Consider the following 16936-nt stretch of genomic DNA (forward strand, 5'->3'; position numbering starts at 1 on the left):
TATATATATATATATATATATATATATATATATATATATATATATATATATATATATATGCCTGCATGTGCAGATGCATACACAATCCCACTACAATCTCTTTTCTTCTCTCTCTGTCTCACACATGCATGCACACACACACGCACACAAACACGCTGAAACACACACAAACAAGCCTGATCGATTTCTCTGTCTGACCAAGAGGGTGGTAAAACAGAGTCAGGGTGAGGGTGGGGGAGTCAGCCCACAGCCCCGGAGGAAGTGATTTAATGTCCAAAAAGATGTGTGCTTGTTTTTTGCTCCGTCTTTTTCCTGTTGTGTTCTGATAGGGACTTCCTCTCCCCAGTGGGGGTGGATATGGGTGTCATCCTTCCATCCATCCCACCTCCACCCGAGCCACACGGAAATGTCATTCTGCTGCTGCCGCTCCCCTGAAAAACTCACTAAATGGAGTGGAAATCAGCACAAAAGAGTCACAAAGTACTGTGTGTGTGTGTGTGTGTGTGTTTGTGTGTCCGTAGGGAGTCTGTGAGAGGCTATCTCGGCATTTTCTACTTATTCAACTGTGGTTCTTATCGAGAGCGACCAGCAGTGAGTGCAACAGTAGAGGCTAAAACTAAAGGCTAAAAGTCTGACACTGAAAACTTTGCAAGCGACCAGTTGTAATGAGGTCAAAGGTCAGAAAGGGATGAGAGCAAGCGAGAGCGAGACAGATGGACAGAGACCAAAAGGAAGGAGGTGAGAATGTTTCATTCATGTTTGCATGTGCGACCGGCTCTGAAGGAGCAGGCAGTGCCGTGCGTCTGTCAGCGTGGGAGCAACAACCTGTTCATGTATTGGTGCATGGGCCCGGCCTGACAGAGGGCATAACCCCTACCATGGTGATGCTGGGACGACCTTTTCCTGTATGCCATAGTATCTCTGTGGCCAACACCCTTCCTATCCATTCAAACAAAAGCACGCACAGACTTGTTTGCATTAGTGCACTTGTGAGGACCTCCCATTGGCTACATCCATCCCTGATCCTTTAACCTAGCCTTACCTTTTAACACTGCATCCCTTACCCCGATGTTAATCAAACTATATTACCACAGCCTAACTCTAAAATACGATATAAGTGAGTATTGTTGTATTTTCTACAGTGAAGGGCATCAATTTCATTTCATTCATAGAGTTTCATGTCAACTCTTCGGCCAGCGCTCTCATTCAGAAGTGAACTACAATGAGCGGATGTCAGTCTTGTGGACGGATGACATGGCTGATGACTGGCACTTGTAATGCGATGACGTTCAACCTTTCATATTTCAGTAGAAGCACACTGCCTCCAGTCACCAAAAGTTCAACCATCATCGCATAATCAAATAAAACTATTTCTTGAATTAATATCACATGCAAGCAATGGAACAGTCAGTTCTACAGTAACCTCACCAACAGGGTGGCATGTTTTGTCATCGACAAAGCTTGTGTGACCTAGATATGATGTGACAGGGACTTAAACTACTTTCTTTCCATCTGGTTAGAAGAAATGAAGCATCACTCAGGTGTGTGTGCGTGTGTGTGTGTGTGTGTGCATCTGTTTGTATGAGCTTATGCGAATCTCCACATCCAAGCAGTGTTACCAGCAGTGACATAAACAACACGTCACAATAATTATCTGCTCCATTTTCTATTGAACAAATAAAGGTTCACTATTACATATACAGAAACACACGCACACACACAAACTTGTATACTCATTTATCCCATCTACCACAGCATTTATATTACACACACACACACACACACACACACACACACACATGCGCGCACGCACACTTACACTCATTTACTCCATCTATCAGAACATTGGTATTACTCACACATACACACACACACTTGTATACTCATTTATCCCATCTACCAGAGCATTTATATTACACACACACACACACGCACACACACACGCATGCGCTTACACTCATTAACCCGATTTATCGGAACATTGGTATCTCTCTCTCTCTCTCTCTCTCTCTCTCTCTCTCTCTCTCACACACACACACACACACACACTCGGATGGAGGAAATAAGATCAGCGTTGCCTGTGTCTGGCGAGGATGTGAGGTACAGTGATGGCACATTAACGACTGTACTCATGACACCGGTACGCATCGGCTGTGTCGAACAAAGCATACAGCAGGCTTTTAATTCAATGAGGATTGTTTGAGGAGAACAATGGCCCCCGACCCCGCAGAGGGTTGGGAAAGGGTGAGAAAGGTGAGTTTGTCTGCAGTAGTCAGACTGGTGTTTTTGCATTTCGGACAACGGCGGGTCCGCTGGGTACGATGGGGTCATGAATCAGAAATATCTCCGCGGCGTGGTGACATCCGCTGTTTTTCAGGTAAAACAAAAAAAATAGCCGGCTGGTGATGAATAGGATGAGGGTGAGGCTGGTCATGCCAGACACTCTTATTTTTCTGCTAGAAATTACACGACACAAATGAATCCCCATTTTAGGCACTTGGTTGATGCTCGAATCCGGAGAGGCTTTCCCCACATTTACTAAAGGTTTGCACTAGTGCTAACGCAACTGCATGTGTAAAAAGAAATAAACCTGATTGACTAACACCCACATTATGGTTTTCCACATCTAAACTGTGGTGGACACAGGGCTGTAAATATTTCACACTTCTGATCCAATTAATGTGTAGTTTTGGGGATCAGTGAGAAGGCACAATCTTTAGGCGGCGATTATGCAAATAACCATGACTGCACCCTCCGTCTGATTTGCTAAAGAAATACTTGTAAATTTCACCTTGAATTGTGTACTGTATTAAATGCCCAGTGAAAGCCTTTTTTTTTTCATTTTGGCACAAATGACTGCTTGTTTTATTTTGGGCAGCGAGCAACGGAAAGGAGGCCAAATGGTGTCTCAGAGACATTTGGAAGGGATTTTTTTTTTTGTGCAAAACATGCAGCCAGACCCTACCGGATACACCGGGACTCCCAAATCTGCAGAGGAGAACCTCTGCCTTTCTCACAGGTGATGTTATTTTTCCAGACAGAGCCAAGACACAATCGCTGTGTTTACATAGCATCTCTGGTGTTCTTATGGTCTGACTGCAGTGGGATTACGGAGCAGCTCATTTAAATGTCAGCTGATAATAAATCCCTCACTAAACTGGCAGCAGCTAAACTGGTTTTTCTTTTAGGACTTGCTACTTGCCTGCGCGTATCTTAGTGAACCTGAAGACATTCAAGACACGCATTTGCAAATACACACAGACCCACTAGGGTCCTGCACAAGGGCACCTGGACAGGAAACATGGCAAATAATAGGGCAGATTGGCAGTCACTGTGATCATGCTGATAAACATTGCTGTTATAGGACAGTCTCTGCAAAAACTAGGACCCCAGTTGCCCATAACCACGTTGCTGAATCAAACTATTATCAGGAGATACTGAATAACATTAAAAGCCAACTGCAAACTGCCCTTACCTACCACACTAGTATTGATTTGAGGGGTTTCGTTCGTTCTCCAACACTACAACAAACAGAATAATACATCTCCTTGTCATCTTGAGATCAGATCTACGAAGCAATCCTTTCATTTATCAACTGAATGTTTGTTCATGGCGGCACGGTGGTGCAGTGATTAGCGCGGTCGCCTCACACCAAGAAGGTCCTGGATTCGAACCCCGGGTTAGTCCCCAGGGTTTCCCCTGTTAGACCCCAGGAAAAATAGTCACTGCTGAGACAGTGATTAATGGGGATCTGAATAAAGTAAGAATAGTCCAACCTTGGGGGTCGTCCCCAGGTCGTCCTCTGTGAGGAGTTTGCATGTTCTCCCCGTGTCTGCGTGGGTTTCCTCGAGGTGCTCCAGTTTCCTCCCACAGCCCAAAGGGTCAGTTGAATCAGTCATACTAAATTGTCCCTAGGTGTGAATGTTTCGGCGCTGTGATGACTCGGCGGCCTGTACAGGGTGTCTCCCCGCCTGCCACCCAGTGACTGCTAGGCTAGGCTCCGGCATCCCCGCGACCCAGAGTGAGGATAAGTGGCGTGGATGATGGAATGGACTTTTTGTTCACTTTGTGTTTTTTCCTTTATATTGTGAAGGTGGCTGGTAAGGTGATAGGTGTCCAGCAGATCCCCCTGATGGTTATCGCTGACCAGCAGGTTCTCCGCAAGGCCCAGTCTATTTTCTACTTTGAGTTTGAAACTCTTCCCTCAAGTCGCAGATTTAGAGCAGCCCGATTCAAGTACAACTGGAGTCGAAACGCTTTTGTTCCTCGTGCAACAACTCTGCTTAATCTGCGTGTGCAATTTAGCCCTTTAGAGATTAGTTTGTTGTATTATTGTGTTCTATATATTGAATGTATTGTATGTACAGGAAACATTTTTGTATTTGTGTTGTTTTTTATCTTGTGCATCTGACTGCAAGTCAAGTTTCCCATCTGGGATAATGACGTGACTGAACTAAGCTTAACTTATTTTTATAAAACATCCATCCATTATCCAAACCACTTACCCTACTCAGGGTCACGGGGATGCTGGAGCCTATCCCAGCAGTCATTGGGCGGCAGGTGGGGAGACACCCTGGACAAGCCGCCAGGCCATCACAGGGCCGACACACACACACACAGTCACACCTAGGGAAAATTTAGTATGGCCGACTCACCTGACCTACATGTCTTTAGACTGTTGGGAGGAAACCGGAGCACCCGGAGGAAACCCACAAAGACACGGGGAGAACATGCAAACTCCACACAGAGGACAACCCGGGGAAACCCCCAAGGTTGTACTACCCCGGGGCTCAAACCCAGGACCTTCTTGCTGTGATGTGACCACTCTAACCACTGCACCATCGTGCCACCCTTTGTAAAACTTAAAAAAATCCTTTATAAAACTTAACTTTGTTAAAAGAGCTGTACAAAGATACTCAATTATGCCAACTGTCATTAGTGATTACATTGACTCTATCAAGACTCCCGAGAGACTTCACTTCCAATACAACCATTTGCTTACTATCTTAAAAGTAGGTTATGGTAATTTTACAACAACAAAAAAAGTAAACATATGTTGTTATTACCATATGGTAAGAGTATTCAAAAGCTTCCCATACGCCACATATAAAAGCTCTATGGACAGCAAGAGCTCTCAGGGCCTGTGGATGTGAATTGCAGCATGCAATTTGCATTCCTCACAGCCCATTTGGCCTATGCTAATGGACCTACTCATGCAGAGCAGCAGGGCCTAATGAAAAACCTTTGGATGATGAGGACTGTTATTGATCAGCCCCGAGCTCTTGCTCTAAGCAGGGCTAATTGATCAATCATGGCTGCTCATTGCTTGGGATTAATGGAACATGACGACTACACTGACACTCTCTTCTCCCATGACACATCCACCCCCTACTTCTTCTGAGGAAGCCTAAGTGTGTGTGTGTGTGTGTGTGTGTGTGTGTGTGTGTGTGTGTAAAGCATGTATGAATGTGTGTGCACTTGTACTGTGTGTGTTGAATATTTTTGTGTGAATATCATGCGTTTCAGTGTTTCATGTGTCAGCTGTACCGCGTGTGTGTGTGTGTGTGTGTGTGTGTGTGTGTGTGTGTGTGTGTGTGTGTGTGTGTGTGTGTGTGTGTGTGTGTGCGCTCCAGTCTCAATGACCTAAACTGATTACACCCACTTGAACTCTGCAGGAGAAATATTTATGCTTTGGAACAACAATTTTAACATTCAAAAGAAGTTCAATGTTGAAGAACTTTGGCTACAAGAGTTTTAACACTAGATTATAATTAAGTGGTATTTTTATTTTCCGACAAATCAAATCCAGCTCGTCAGGGTCAACAAGACCCTTTCAGAACCCAGATCAATAAGAACAGGTGCCCCACAGGGTTGTGTCAGCTCACCAGTTCTTTTCAAACCATACACAAATGACTGTATGAGCAGCCACCCTAGAAACCACATTTTAAAAATGTAAGCCTTCTGCACAAAGACACAAGTCCTTCAGCCTATTTCACTGACATAGAGTTTTGTGGAGTGGTGTGATGCCAACCATGTCATTTTAAATGTGAGAAAAACTGAGGGGATGTATTGGACCCGAGGTCGGTGGGGAGGCATAGTCCAGTGGCGATACATGACCAACCAACCAATCAGGTTTGCTTTTAGTGGTACCTTGGTGTTCACCTTGACAACAACTTTAACTGGTAGGCCCATGTTGAAAGTTTTTGTTCTCCTTTATGCAGACTCGAGGGTGTTTGGGTCGGATCAGAGGATTGTGTTTCTATGGGATGGGTATGGCAGTCTCTCTGGACAGTTAAAATCTAAGCTTGCTCATCTGGTAAGGACTGCCATGAAGGTTATGGGGCAGAATGAACACCAGTCCTTCCGGTCAATACATAAGCAGTTTTTTTCTCATGCAAGCACAGAGAATATCGTCGGATCCATCTCACATTCTCCATGCTGAGTATGAGCTCCTACCCTGAGGGGGACAGTATACAGTACCCAATGTAAACTCAAACATTTTAAAAACCCATTTGTGCCTACCTCAATTAAGATTTTAAATAATTTTGCTTGAGCTCCAGAGTTGTGCAATGGCTTTTTTATGCAGACTTTTATGCGAGAGTTGTGTAATAGATATTTTGCTATGATGTGAGGGAGTTGTGCAATATGTCGCTTGTTCTTACCACTGGTTGTGTAATATGTGCAACACTATGTGTAATTTGTGGTTGTGATGAGCTACAGTATATGTTTTTTACGTTATGTTGTTTTTTTATCATCATTACTACTATGGAGGCAGCTATATGATGTGCAGCACTCGAGTCCAAGACAAATTTCCCTATGGGAACAATAAAGTACATTGTATTGTATCGTAGATGCTTAATCAAAAATCCATCCATCCATCCATTATCCAAGCCACTTATCCTACTTAGGGTCGTAGGAAGCTGGAGCCTATCCCAGCAGTCATTGGGCAGCAGGCAGGGAGACACCCTGGACAGGTCGCCAAGTCTATCACAGGGCTGACACATTCACACCTAGGGACAATTTACTATGACCGATTCACCTGACCAACATGTCTTTGGACTGTGGGAGGAAACTGGAACACCTGGAGGAAACCCATGCAGACACAGGGAGAAGATGCAAACTCCACACAGAGGACGACCTGGGATGACCCCCTAGGGTCAATAAAAAATAAAAATAAGAAATCACCAGATATGTGTAATTACATCATATAACATGACTTGAGCACCCTTACAAATGCTGAGAAGGTGTTGGCCATAATCTAAACGATTCGTGTCACTTTTTAAAGTATAGCAAGTAATGCATGTCACTGACTGAGTGCTTTGACAAGATAATAATGCTCCTGCAGACTGGCTCTCCATTATGGAGAAGGATGAGCAATTTGCTACTGACCTGAGGTCAGATCCCCATGTTAGCTTCCACCTTGCTGAAGTGCCCCTGAGCAAGACAGTGAATTGCTACAAGCTTTTGAGGTATATATAGCTCTGTAGCTCAACCTGTACACTGATCTGCCTATGGAGAAGTCACATGAAAAGATAATTTACTTACACAGATTGATGGTATAGAATATTATTATACTTTATATAACATGCAATTTGTTTTTCTTTCAGAGTAATCCTTGTGTGGCATTTTTATTTAAAGATGCAAGAACCATTGCCTGGTATTTAGTGGATGAAGCCAATAGATTCATACAGCGTCTATCAGTGATTGTGTGGGCACTGCTGTAGTGAACCACAGAAACAGCAGAGATAATCTTCACAATCAGGGATTTGTTGTGTTTCATAAAAGCTGATTTGCATGTTTGGATTAGTAAGTCAACAAGGCACACCTGTGCTTAATAAAATTATCTATTTATGGGTCTATCTGTGTCTAGAGTGCAGCCTCCGACCTTCATGGCACACCAGAGTTAGAACCGGAGGATTGCTTACGGCATCTGCAAAGACATTTGTACAGCTTTAAATGACTGGGTGCCAGGCCTGTTACTTGAATCTTTTCTGTTGAATAAATTACACAGTGTACCAGAATGCTCATGTCACAGTGTGGAAGTAACATTTACACAGGCTAGGAAGCAAAATCATTTGTTCACCTCCATAATTAAAATACTTGTTCACAACTGAAACTAAATTATTCTGTGATTAGATGCTTGGTTGTCAATATTTAGACAAGTCAAGGCTTATGAATAATCACACAGTCGAGCGACAGTTAAACCTAACAAATAGATATAGGACAGAGTGATCTAATAGCGATCCCGTGTATACAACTGCCAGTTTCAGGGGTTCGATTCCCTGTTTAGCTCAATAAAATAATGCATGACAGAAGCACTGACAGGGAGGCAGGTTTCACTGTGTAAATTCATTAGTCATTCTGTATCAGTCATGGGACTGACACTGCATTATCACTGCAAAAAGTTCACAAAGTGACCGCCGGCTTGGTCGGGCGTCTCTACAGACACAATTGGCCGTGTCTGCAGGTGGGAAGCTGGATGTGCGTATGTGTACTGGTCACTGCACTAGCGCCTCCTCTGGGGAGAGGGGGAACTGGAGGGAATAGCGTGATTCTCCCACGTGCTACGTCTCCCTGGTGAAACTCCTAACTGTCAGGTGAAAAGAAGCGGCTGGCAACGTCACATGGATCAGAGGAGGCATGTGGTAGTCTGCAGTCCTCCCCAGATCGGCAGAGGGGGTGGAGCAGTGACCGGGATGGCTCGGAAGAGTGGAGTAATTGGTCAAGTACAATTGGAGAGAACAAAAAGGTGGGGGGGGGTTCACAAAGTGTAAAAAAAAACATCCATGGCAAAGCAAGTTGCTTTGGATTAAAATGTCTAGCAACTGGTATGTTATGTATGGAACTAATGCAATTTTTGTCACAGCCTTGACTATCACTGAATGACACTATCAATATTTATTGCAGTACCCGGTCCTATAAAGGACCAGTAGGTGAACTTTTTCCGATTTCCAAAATGTTTATTAGTATCGACAATTCCCCATACTTCTCAGGTCCAAGCAGGGACCCTGGACAACTCCTCAGTTTATCACATGGTGACAAAAGACTACACGTGACTTGTTAGTCACGTGTGGTCATAGATACAAAGTTGTATTCAACACTGATTGTTACTATGACTACTTTCAACAGTGATGTTAAATGAGCATGTACTGTTTTTCCACTGTGCTGCATGCCAGCTTTATGCAAGCGAGGACTGCCCCCGCGTAGCTATACTAGATTTTTGAGAATGCAGCAGATGTTACAAGACAGACACAGATACTCTGTAATAAACAGCTGCCGGTAACATCCATCAATTATAGGTACACATGAGTGACAGCCAATGCAAATGATACACATATGAAAATTATTTGTGGCATGGTGGCGCAGTGGTTAGCGCGGTCGCCTCACAGCGAGAAGGTCCTGGGTTCAAGCCCCTGTGTAGTCTAACCTTGGGAGTCATCCCGGGTCATCCTCTGTGTGGAGTTTGCATGTTCTCCCAGTGTCTGCATGGGTATCCTCTGGGTGCTCTGGTTTCCCCCCACAGTCCAAAGACATGTAGCTCAGGTGAATCAGCCGAACTAAATTGTCCTTAGGTGTGAATGTGTGTGTGTTTGCCCGCCTGCCGCCCAATGACTGCTGGGATAGGCTCCAGCATCCTGCGACCCTGATTAGGATAAGCGGCTTGGATGATGGATGGATGGAAGAAAATTATTTGCTATTTTCCATAAATAAACACAAGAAAGAGCTTGCATTCCAGCAAAAGAGTAGAAAAGTTCATAAACTGTATATATCTTTTTTTTTCTTTTTCTTGAAGGTGCTGACTCTCATCCTGGCCATTTCACACTCAGCTGCAAACCACCCCAGTGCATGCTGGAAGTTGCGTTCTAATGAAGCCAACAAAACCACATCATCTGCGAAGAGCAGAGATGCAATTCCGAGGTTCCCAAAATGGACACACTCCTCACCTTGGTTAAGCCTTAAGATCCTGTCCATGAATATCACAAACAGAATCGGAGACAAGGGACAACCTTGGCGGAGTCCGACATCCACCGAAAACGTGTTTGACTTTGTGCCAAGAACGCGGACACAGCTCTCACTTTGGTTATACAAGGACCAGATGGCTTGTAGCAACTGCCCTGGTACCCCATACTCCCGCAGAACTCCCCACAGAGTGCCCCGGGGTACATGGTCGTAAGCCTTCTCCAAGTCCACAAAACACATGTAGACTGGCTGGTCAAACTCCCATGCCCCCTCATGCATGTTTCGTGGGTCGCACACTCATCAGCTGCCAAGTTGGCTATACCCAACTTGGCAACTTAGCAGCTGATGAGTGCACAACACACAAAACAGGCTTGTACTCCTATGAATTAAAATTTTTTTTCCACATCTATCTTAATATTCCATTCCTCATTTGTTGAGCACTTTCACCAACCTCTCTCTCTCTCTCTCTCTCTCTCTCTCTCTCTCTATATATATATATATATATATATATATATACACACATACATATATACATACATATACATATATATGTGTGTGTGTATATATACACTCACCGGCCACTTTATTAGGCACACCTGTCCAACTGCTCGTTAACGCAAATTTCTAATCAGCCAATCACATGGCAGCAACTCAATGCATTTAGGCATGTAGACATGGTCAAGACGATCTGCTGCAGTTCAAACCGAGCATCAGAATGGGGAAGGAAGGTGATTTAAGTGACTTTGAATGTGGCATGGTTGTTGGTGCCAGACGGGCTGGTCTGAGTATTTCAGAAACTGCTGATCTACTGGGATTTTCACGCACAACCATCTCTAGGGTTTACAGAGAATGGTCCGAAAAAGAGAAAATATCCAGTGAGCAGCAGTTCTATGGGCGAAAATGCCTTGTTGATGCCAGAGGTCAGAGGAGAATGGCCAGACTGGTTTGAGCTGATAGAAAGGCAACAGTAACTCAAATAACCACTCATAACAACTGAGGTATGCAGAAGAGCATCTCTGAACGCACAACACGTCGAACCTTGAGGCAGATGGGCTACAGCAGCAGAAGACCACACCGGGTGCCACTCCTGTCAGCTAAGAACAGGAAACTGATGCTACAATTCGCACAGGCTCACCAAAATTGGACAATAGAAGATTGGAAAAACGTTGCCTGGTCTGATGAGTCTCGATTTCTGCTGCGACATTCAGATGGTAGGGTCAGAATTTGGCGTCAACAACCTGAAAGCATGGATCCATCCTGCCTTGTATCAACGGTTCAGGCTGGTGGTGGTGGTGTAATGGTGTGGGGGATATTTTCTTGGCACACTTTGGGCCCCTTAGTACCAATTGAGCATCGTGTCAACGCCACAGCCTACCTGAGTATTGTTGCTGACCATGTCCATCCCTTTATGACCACAGTGTTCCCATCTTCTGATGGCTACTTCCAGCAGGATAACGCGCCATGTCATAAAGCTCGAATCATCTCAGACTGGTTTCTTGAACATGACAATGAGTTCACTGTACTCAAATGGCCTCCACAGTCACCAGATCTCAATCCAATAGAGCACCTTTGGGATGTGGTGGACCGGGAGATTCGCATCATGGATGTGCAGCCGACAAATCTGCAGCAACTGCGTGATGCTATCATGTCAATATGGACCAAACTCTCTGAGGAATGTTTCCAGTACCTTGTTGAATCTATGCCACGAAGGATTAAGGCAGTTCTGAAGGCAAAAGGGGGTCCAACCCGGTACTAGCAAGGTGTACCTAATAAAGTGGCCAGTGAGTGTATGTATGTGTATATATATATATATATACAGGCCATCGAAAGCACAAAAAAAATGAGAACACATGCAAAAAAATAAAAGTGAAGACAAAACGTTCCCGGGGTTATCCCTCCATCAGTGTCAAATGGCTTATGTGTTGTAAGCCATTTGACTTAAGTGTTGCAAGTTTTTCTAAAAGCTGAAGGTACAAGTGCAGATTTCCTTACTCTATTTTAGTATTCATTAAAATACTAAAATATCTAAGTGAATTTTACCTTCTATGCATTGTGTACTATTTAAGTCTGTTAGTGTATCATACAACATCTACATTTATTGTATCATACACCTACATTTATCTGAGTTATTTTCAAGAAATAAAATCATTACACATTTCAATAAATCGATCATAATCCTTTGTGTGAGAGAAGACAGGGGGGGAGTTTAATGCAGTTTTAAATTGAATTGTAAACAATTAATTTTGTTATATAGCTATCAATCACATGAGTGTTGGCAGTAAGCAAGCCACAGCTAACTGGCTGGTAATATTTACCTCTGAGACACATCTAAACCAACATAACTTTGCCATTTTCTCACTATGTGTAGTTGCTTAACCTTGATAAGGAACATAGAAATGAAAGGATTTTTGCAAGTGGGATGAGCTCGCTCGCAGAAATGCTCGTTCGATGACATACTCTTGGACAGAGAGCAGAGTATGGAGTCCTTTAATCTCTCTGTCTGTTAAGGCTGCTTTTGATTGGCGTGCACTGCCTTGCATCCCTGGAAGTGTGTGTGTGTGTGCGTGTGTGTGTGTGTGTGTGTGTGTGTGTGTGTGTGTGTGTGTGTGTGTGTGTTAAACAAGCCGAGAGGAAAGCCCCAAGGGACCAACGATGGATGTTTACCTGCCTGGTGCAAGTCAGGAGCCTGTAAATGAGAGCTGTATGTATGTTTGCATGTGTGCGTAGGTGTGTATATATATGTGTGACCTCTGAGGTGAAAGAGGAGGGGAGTCTACATCACAGATAGCAGGGATATGTGTGTGTGTGTGTGTGTGTGTGTGTGTTTAAAATATCAAATTAAAATGTGTTAACAAATGCTTTTGGAGCCTTTGAACCTTTAACAAACAGATTTGTCACAAAAAGCTTGCAGAGAATAGGAACACTAGGGCTTATGTCCGGTTGTGTCAGTATTGTATGTGTGTGCTGCGTGTCCCCTGTCATTCCCTGAGTTGACAGACATGACACCAGCTGTCCCCCGACAGGAAGCTACGCAGCACACAGGCCAAAACAGGAAGCCGCTGCTCTCCCTACCCACATGGGTGACTGACAAGCTGGCTGACTAGTGGTGGCTCCAGCGTGGCTCCCAGGGGCCCAGCCCCGGGCTGTGTGTGGGTGGAGCGGCCCACCTGGCCTGCTGTGGGGCTCCCAATCGCGTGTGAATGGCACTGAAGAGAGCAAGCTGCTGCTAAGTGGTTCAACACCAGCACGCTCGACAGGCTGTAGGGGTCAAGCTGGGTCAAGTTCAGCAGGACACAACCAGGATTTTTCCTTTTGCTTTTTTACATATAATTGACAATCGGCCTTTATATAATCTGATGACATATTGTTGCCGGGCAAAAAAAAAGAAAATAAAATAAAATCCTCTCTTGACATTTATAAACAGGCTAAATTTGGGTCGCTTTTCTGTACACAGTACAAATATAATCGTTCTTGAAATGTATCATTCAATACAGCTAAAGTATATACTTGGGAAAATTGACATTTAGTTAACCAAGGACTTAAAGACCACGCCAACTTGGCTATATTGACCGTGAAACTGGTCATCGAGCATTGTGGAAGTGTGCCACTTCTCATCAAGTGGAGGAAGATCTCGTTTTTGCAAAGAAATGTCTCCATTTAATGTGTCCCCTGGTGTCTGTAGCACCAGTTACTCAACGCTCAGATGGACACATGAAATGGAATCCTAAATCCTGAAAAGCAAGGGTTTCAATCTGTTTTATGCAGACTGCAGCAGAAGAACATAACCACAGTATTAAAAACTACAGCACCGACACCACACCAGCCAAAGTGTCAGCGTTTTCTAAATTATAAAACGCTAAATAAACAATATCTCATGCACATAAAAACAGTTTAGAATATAAAACCAGTTTACATTTTTGAAGAATAAACTATTATTTTTGAAAAGAAGGGAAAAGAAATTACATCACACCTTTCCCACGTTTTGCCATTGCACTGAACTTTCCTCCTTGTCACTAAAATAAAAGCATATGATCACCTTTACTCATCTGGAGTCTGATTTTTTTTTTAACAAAATGCGCCCCAAATTAATTCTGTCTGCACATACAAATGCTGTGAGAAAAAATGCATAGATAGTACAAAACACTAACCTACTAAAGACAATAGAGTACTCTGTGCAATACTAACGCAGATGCAAAAAGACTACAAAAAAAGCAAAAATAGCAACAAGTCATCAAACTGAGAAAAAAAAAGATTTTAGTGGAATTTCTAAACATTGTGGTGGTGGTGTTGGGGGGGGGTACACTAAACTCTGGACAGTTCCCCAAACACTTGAAAATATTCTAACACAGCTGAGAATAATCAACACTGGCAAAAAAAAAAGCATCATAGACTGGACAGCACCACCTGTGGAGGCAGCATCCCCACAGGGACAGTTGAGCAACCTTGAGCCTCCAAACTCACAACCAACCCACAAACACTGCAAACACTCCCACTGGGGAAAAGCCCCCAACATCCCCTCCACCACCCCTTACCATTTAGTTAACCTTGACCGACTAACCAGAGCCCCTGCACCTCCCACCCCCTTGCTCTTTCACTCCCTCACTCCCTCTCATTCGGCTGATTCACACCTTTTGTGGAATGGAGACCACACTTCCACCCCATAACCTCTGGTGTGAACTTAATTGTGTATACTTAGGTATTGAGTTTCGAGCCGCGCCGGGGTACCGGGTTTTCAAAGAGAAAACAGACGCCGTCAACTTCACAGCACAGGAGAGACGCAGACCACCCAACGGCCGAGCAAACAAAGCCAGGGCGGAGAGCGAAGTCAGGTTTGATCACATATCGCAGAAGGGACAGTTAGCACGTTGCAGAGCGGGAGCAGTTGGTGGTGGGTGGGTGCGAGAGGCAGAGAAATGGAGGTAAGGCTCATGGGCTGCAAAAACTGTCAGGCTTGTTAAATCAGACTCGGGGTGTTTTTCTGTCCCCGTGCAAGCGGAAAATATGCAGGCGGGGTGAGAATATTTCAATTGTCTCCAAAGAAAATGAACTTGTTGACCATTTTATGGTCTTGAAACAGAGAGCTATATCTCATTTTGCCTTTTTGTTTTTTTAAAGGAAAACTCGTTTCTAGAAATAAAAAACGGCACAGAACAGAATTAAATTATCTAATGCATCTTGCAGTATTTTTTTTAAAAATCTTAGTTTTAGTAAGGTTTAACAATGGAACACAGTATCTAGTGACAAACCATTAAATTAAGACATTTTTTGCAGTGTGGTGTGGTGCCGTTGCTGACCACTAGGGGGACAGATTTGTACAGTGGCTCTGAATTACGTTCTCTGACATCAAGCAACGGTGTGTTAAACGAGAGAGAGAGAGAGAGAGAGAGAGAGAGAGAGAGAGAGAGAGAGAGAGAGAGAGAGAGAGAGAGAGAGAGAGAGAGAGAGAGAGAGAGAGAGAGAGAGAGAGAGAGAGAGAGAGAGAGAGAGAGAGAGAGGTTGGTTATAGAATATGAAAGGCATTGTTGGGATAGATAGATAGATAGATAGATAGATAGATAGATAGATAGATAGATAGATAGATAGATAGATAGATAGATAGATAGATAGATAGATAGATAGATAGATAGATAGATAGATAGATAGATAGATAGATAGATAGATAGATAGATAGATAATAAAATTATTATCGCTATTATTATGGCAGATAGATAGATAGATAGATAGATAGATAGATAGATAGATAGATAGATAGATAGATAGATAGACAGACAGACAGACAGACAGACAGACAGACAGACAGACAGATAGATAGATAGATAGATAGATAGATAGATAGATAGATAGATAGATAGATAGATAGATAGATAGATAGATAGATAGATAGATAGATAGATAGATAGATAGAGCTCAACCCTGAAAACAGTCCCCTCAGTCAGCTGATGGTGAAGCTAACCAACCAGGCTCCCATCAGCACTGCCTCAAGACACAGCAGAATAAAACAAATTATGAATCAGTCAAAAGATCTATATTTGGAGCACTGGAGAAATGAAACTAATACCCACAGTAGACTAAACTGTTATTTGACCCTAAACAGAGAATAGACTGGCCACTCTGTCAGAGATACGAAGCAGAGACGGATCCGGACCAAATACAGGCTAAGTGACCACCAATTGGCTATAGAAACAGGAAGACACAGACAAACATGGCTACCCAGAGAGGAGCGTATATGTGGTCACTGCTTGACAGGGGAGGTAGAAACAGAGACGCACTTCCTCCTCCAATGTGAGACATTCTCTTCAGTAAGAGACTTCCACTTTGGAGAAATAGCCAAGAAAATACCAAACTTCCAACTGTTAAGCCCAGAGGAGAAACTGGCAGTTCTGTATGGCAGTGAGGTAAAAAGGGGTTGACTGCTTCGGTGGGCAAAGATATGAGCATACTTATGTGATGACACCTATGTATTAATGTGTGATGTAATGTGAATTTGATGTGTGTTTAATATGTGATGTAATGTTTCAGTCTTTTGCAAACTGCTTTGGCAATGGCATATTTTCTGTTCATGCCAATAAAGCTATTTGAATTTGAATTTGAATTTTAGATACATAGATAGATAGATATAGATAATACAATTATTATTATTAGTAGTATGTTAGATAGATAGATAGATAGATAGATAGATAGATAGATAGATAGATAGATAGATAGATAGATAGATAGATAGATAGATAGATAGATAGATAGATAGATAGATAGATAGATAAAAATAGGTGAAGAGGTTCATACTTGGCTGTAAAATATCCACAATAAGTGAACTATTTCTGATATTCCTAATAATTAAGGTCTAATCACTAATCAACAATTGTTACAAGAGATAATTAAAAAAATTAAGCTATTAGACTGGCAGCCAAAATGTTAGTCAGCATATGTTCAATATATATGTTGAAACCATGAGTTCATTTATTGGTGTTTCAAGAAA

At 43.1% G+C, this 16936-nt stretch overlaps 1 protein-coding gene across 1 annotated transcript in view; it reads right to left on the minus strand.

Moving 5' to 3' along the window:
• Window positions 1-16936, minus strand: part of LOC130109105 (adhesion G-protein coupled receptor D2) — a 183033-nt gene that overhangs the window by 24173 nt on the left and 141924 nt on the right. The gene's annotated exons all lie outside the window — the stretch shown is intronic.

The sequence above is a fragment of the Lampris incognitus genome, chromosome 3 (genome assembly GCF_029633865.1).
Source record: "Lampris incognitus isolate fLamInc1 chromosome 3, fLamInc1.hap2, whole genome shotgun sequence".
In the NCBI taxonomy this organism is placed as follows: domain Eukaryota; kingdom Metazoa; phylum Chordata; class Actinopteri; order Lampriformes; family Lampridae; genus Lampris; species Lampris incognitus.